This window comes from Anomaloglossus baeobatrachus, chromosome 12 (assembly GCF_048569485.1).
Source record: "Anomaloglossus baeobatrachus isolate aAnoBae1 chromosome 12, aAnoBae1.hap1, whole genome shotgun sequence".
Taxonomy (NCBI): Eukaryota; Metazoa; Chordata; class Amphibia; order Anura; family Aromobatidae; genus Anomaloglossus; species Anomaloglossus baeobatrachus.
In genome coordinates, this window is record NC_134364.1 from 24,316,795 (window position 1) to 24,323,281 (window position 6,487).

Sequence of the window (6,487 nt, forward strand, 5' to 3'; positions counted from 1 at the left end):
AGACTGGTATCATGGGTAGGCAACTACTACTACTGCTACTGGGAAATTAAAAATGTGACGGAGTGCTCAACTAGACGGCAAGACACTATAATCTATGAGAAAACTGACGGTACTTCCTAACAGATGAGTGTGAACAGGTGTAAGACCATTTTTAATTACCTAGTAACAGATTCCCCCCCATAAAATTGTAGACTATTCAGGTAGACGCATCACTAGGTAGGGTCCCAGCATACAAAATACGCCTTGACGCTGGCTGCTGGGCTCACATAAAACAGGCCTTTTTTATACGCTGAGTGTCTCAATGTTTACATTATTTCCTTAGCAGTAATGCATGTCCAAATTCTTATATTCAATGTCTGTATACGGCAGCATCTCAGAGTGCAGCTATATATTTGTTAGAGTATGTTTCATGGTCAGTTTGCACCTGTTCACACTTCTCTGTTAGGAAGTGCCGTCAGTTTTCCTATTTTAGATTACAGGGTCATGTTTCTTTCACATCAACTTAAGGCAATTTTTAATTTTTTATTAGCAGGTTCCTACCCACCCCCATAAAATTGTAGGCTTTTCAGCCCGGGTAGAGACATTTAGGTAGAGATATGCCTTGATGCTGGCCGCTGGGCTCACATAAAACTGGCCTTTTTATATGCAAAGTTTCTCAATTTTTACATTTATTTCCTTAGTAGTAATGCATGTCTATATTCTTATATTCAATGTCTGTATACCTTATTGTCTGAGTGCTGTATATTTATTAGTTTATTTCAAGTTCAGTTTGCACTTGTTCACACTTGTCTGATAGGAAGTGCCATCAGTTTTCTCATTTTAGGTTATAGGGTTATGCCTTCTGATTGAGCGCTCCTTCCAACCAGCTTAAGGCCATTTTAATTTCCTAGTAGCAGAGCCAATAAAATTGTCAGCTGCTCAGCCTAGGTAGAGGCACCACTAGATAGGGTCCCAGCATACAAGATACGCCTTGACGCTGGCTGCTGGGCTCACATAAAACGCCTTTTTTATACGCTGTGTCTCAAGTTTTACATTTATTTCTTTAGCAGTAATGCATGTCCAAATTAAATAACCTTATTGATATGAAGTTCTAACCGCCCGGCCATCTGTCCTCCTGGTAGAGCCGTGTCATAGCCATCAGATACCAAATAGTTTGATTAATGCATCTTGGTTTATATAATGGTAGAAGCATTTCTGTTCCCTTAATGGCGGTTTTGTGTCTTCACATTACCTTGCGATGTGTAAATAAACCTCAATTAAAAGTTTCAGTGAACGTCACACGTAAGTGCTGCTCTCACTTTTACAAGGCACTTTGCAAAATGCTCCATATCTGGAGAACACATGTAAGTCATCAGTGTCTGAGACTGCGAACTTCAGCTGTACTGAGATGACGACTTCCAGGGCCGTAAATATAAGCATATGGTGCCCAAAGGAGTGTCACACTGGCCAAATAATTCTATAGATCTTAAAAAATGCCTTCATACAGTGCTCAAATAATACCCCCATATAGTGCTCAAATAATACCCCCATACAGTGCTCAAATAATACCCCCATACAATGCTCAAATAGTATCACCATGCAGTGCTCAAATAATACCCCCATACAATGCTCAAATAGTATCACCATACAGTGCTCAAATAATGCCCCCATACAATGCTCATAGTATCACCATACAGTGCTCATATAATATCACCATATAGTGCTCAAATAATAAAACCATAGTGTGCAAATAATGTCACCATACAGTGCTCAAATAGTATCACCATACAGTGCTCAAATAATACCCCCATACAGTGCTCAAATAGTATCACCATACAGTGCACAAATAATACCCCCATACAGTGCTCAAATAGTATCACCATACAGTGCTCAAATAATACCCCCATACAGTGCTCAAATAGTATCACCATACAGTGCTCAAATATTATCACCAAATAGTGCTCATATAATATCACCATACAGTGTGCAAATAATATCACCATATAGTGCTCAAATAATATCACCATACAGTGCTCATATAATATCACCATACAGTGCTCATATAATATCACCATACAGTGCTCAAATAATATCACCATATAGTGCTCAAATAATACCCCCATACAGTGCTCAAATAGTATCACCATACAGTGCTCAAATAATACCCCCATACAGTGCTCAAATAGTGTCACCATACAGTGCACAAATAATACCCCCATACAGTGCTCAAATAGTATCACCATACAGTGCACAAATAATACCCCCATACAGTGCTCAAATAGTATCACCATACAGTGCACAAATATTACCCCCATACAGTGCTCAAATAATACCCCCATACAGTGCTCAAATAATACCCCCATACAGTGCTCAAATAGTATCACCATACAGTGCTCAAATATTATCACCAAATAGTGCTCATATAATATCACCATACAGTGTGCAAATAATATCACCATATAGTGCTCAAATAATATCACCATACAGTGCTCATATATCACCATACAGTGCTCATATAATATCACCATACAGTGCTCAAATAATATCACCATATAGTGCTCAAATAATACCCACATACAGTGCTCAAATAATACCCCCATACAGTGCTCATATAATATCACCATACAGTGCTCATATAATATCACCATACAGTGCTCAAATAATATCACCATATAGTGCTCAAATAGTATCACCATACAGTGCTCAAATATTATCACCATACAGTGCTCAAATAATATCACCATACAGTGCTCATGTAATATCACCATACAGTGCTCAAATAATATCACCACACAGTGCTCAAATAATATCACCATACAGTGCTCATATAATATCACCATACAGTGCTCATATAATATCACCATACAGTGCTCAAATAATATCACCATATAGTGCTCAAATAATACCCCCATACAGTGCTCAAATAGTATCACCATACAGTGCTCAAATAATACCCCCATACAGTGCTCAAATAGTGTCACCATACAGTGCACAAATAATACCCCCATACAGTGCTCAAATAGTATCACCATACAGTGCACAAATAATACCCCCATACAGTGCTCAAATAGTATCACCATACAGTGCACAAATATTACCCCCATACAGTGCTCAAATAATACCCCCATACAGTGCTCAAATAATACCCCCATACAGTGCTCAAATAGTATCACCATACAGTGCTCAAATATTATCACCAAATAGTGCTCATATAATATCACCATACAGTGTGCAAATAATATCACCATATAGTGCTCAAATAATATCACCATACAGTGCTCATATATCACCATACAGTGCTCATATAATATCACCATACAGTGCTCAAATAATATCACCATATAGTGCTCAAATAATACCCACATACAGTGCTCAAATAATACCCCCATACAGTGCTCATATAATATCACCATACAGTGCTCATATAATATCACCATACAGTGCTCAAATAATATCACCATATAGTGCTCAAATAGTATCACCATACAGTGCTCAAATATTATCACCATACAGTGCTCAAATAATATCACCATACAGTGCTCATGTAATATCACCATACAGTGCTCAAATAATATCACCACACAGTGCTCAAATAATATCACCATACAGTGCTCATATAATATCACCATACAGTGCTCATATAATATCACCATACAGTGCTCATATAATATCACCATACAGTGCTCATATAATATCACCATACAGTGCTTAAATAATATCACCATACAGTGCTCAAATAATATCACCATACAGTGCTCAAATAATATCACCATACAGTGCTCATATAATATCACCATACAGTGCTCATATAATATCACCATACAGTGCTCATATAACATCACCATACAGTGCTTAAATAATATCACCATACAGTGCTCATATAATATCACCATACAGTGCTTAAATAATATCACCATACAGTGCTCATATAATATCACCATACAGTGCTCATATAATATCACCATACAGTGCTCATATAATATCACCATACAGTGCTTAAATAATATCACCATACAGTGCTCAAATAATATCACCATACAGTGCTTAAATAATATCACCATACAGTGCTCATATAATATCACCATACAGTGCTCATATAATATCACCATACAGTGCTTAAATAATATCACCATACAGTGCTCATATAATATCACCATACAGTGCTCATATAATATCACCATACAGTGCTTAAATAATATCACCATACAGTGCTCATATAATATCACCATACAGTGCTTAAATAATATCACCATACAGTGCTCATATAATATCACCATACAGTGCTTAAATAATATCACCATACAGTGCTCAAATAATACCTCCTTAGAGTGTCATTACAAAAGGTTTTTAATCTAGTGCAGATACAACCTTCCGAATCCTGTAATGTTTTCCTGATACTTTCCCTTTAATTGCAGACACAGTGTATGTCAGGACCAGTGTGGGAATCCTATAGCCCCTGTGGGATCGCGTCCCCTCCAGGATGTATAGGATGAAAAATATATCCCAAAATGTGGAAATGCAAGTGACCCACCCGGCAGAAGCCTCAGACGTACGCTTCCAGATCCCACGGGGGATTCACTTGGCAAACGTTTAAGAGTTTTCCCCGAAAACCAAATTTCCTGAAATGCAATCCATGGCTGAGACTGTGCCCCGTGCGTGCGGAGCGATCGAGCAAATGTTGTAGACTGTGAGAATATTGCGCAGACATGCTCCGCTTTCCATATGTATTGATGGATTATTTATTCCTTACATCTGTGACCAAAAAAGGCCGGAATCCTAAAGAAAGGCCTCGTGCCATCTCTCTCTCTCTCGAGGAATCGGGAGTTTTTGTAATGGAGGGCAGAATGTTGCGGCCGTAACATTTAGGAAGCCATAGATCACTGCTATTAGTCACCGTCCGGCATGCACCCTCCATGGTCAGCCAATGTTGGATGGTCTCCGATACAGAAGCATTGGTGGGTCTCTCCTGATTAGGTGTATGCGGAATACAAATAAACATTCCAAACCGTTCCAATGTATAAGCGCCCTATGGTGTAACATACTGTATTACCCAAAAGGGTTGCATTAATTGGCCAAATTTTAATGCCTGCGCCAAAAGCTGCAGGGTAGAAGATAATATACAAAGTGTCCAAGTGCTTCTTCCTTAATTAATAAGTTCCACAATTGGATGTGTTAAAAAAAATTGTTCCTGTGCCGAGAAAATTTTATAAATGTGTCCCTGCTGTGTTATTTGTTATATCCGCTCATATAGAGCTGCTGTAGTTCATCGTCAGCCTATACCACTGCTCTGGACCAGGGAAGGAATAAAAGTCACATGATAAGTGGGTATACAGACAAAACAACTGCTGCTTTCTGAGGTAACATATTTCCTATGCCTGTTTTATCACAGGAGTGAATGTTTCTGCTGCTTCTCCAGATGTCTGAGCTCATCATAAATTAAGCCAGTGACTTATAAGCTCAGTGGAATATCTTCACTGATGAACTCCAAGGGCTGGAGAAGCAGCAGAAACACTCGCTCGTGGATACATTTCCCTGCCTGTTTTATCACGGCAGTGAATGAGTCTGCTGCTTCTCTAGCCCTTGGAGCTCATCAGTGAGGATATTGCACTGAGCTTATAAGTCACTGATTTGATTTATGATGCACTCAGAGGGCTGGAGAAGCAGCAGAAACACTTGCTTCTGTGATAAAACAGGCAGAGGATATGTATCACAGGAGCGAGTGTTTCTGCTGCTCCTCCAGCCTCCTGAGTGCATCATAAATCAAGTCAGTGACCCATAAGTTCAGTGGAAAATACGTACTGATGAGCTCCAAGGGCTGGAGAAGCAGCAGCAATATTTGCTCCTGTGATAATACAGGTAGGGGAAATGTGTCACAGGAGCAAGTGTTTCTGCTGCTTCTCCAGCCCTCAGAGTGCATCATAAACCAAGTCAGAGACTTACAAGGTCAGTGCAATATACTCACTGATGAGAGTGTTTCTGCTGGAGAAGCAGCAGAAGCATTCACTCCTGTGATAAAACAGGCAGGGAAATGAGTTCACTTAGGAAGCAGCAACTGTGTACTCACTTATTATAAGTTACTTATGCTTCCACCCTTGGCCTGGAGCAGTGGTATGTACCGACCATGAAGTAGGGCAGCTCTGCATGGTCAGACACTGTACACAGCTGGGGCACAGTTATAAGATTACCTCGGCACAGGCACATTTTTTAACACATTCATATATGGAACTTATTATTTTTCCATGATTTATTGATTAAAATGTACTTTATTCACTGGAAAATCCCTTTAAGTGCCATCTTTTGCATCTTGTCATACTCTGTAGTGGGGCTGTAGTCACTAACCAAGTCGCTAAAAACAATATAATAATTATAATAGAGTTATCTAAGATTAGGATTAAATTAGCTTATTTTTCTGTCTTCCCCAGTTACAGTGCCACCCTTGTCTATGGCCGGGTCTGGTATTGCAGCTTAACTCCATTCAGGTAAATTGAAATAAACTGCAATACCTGGT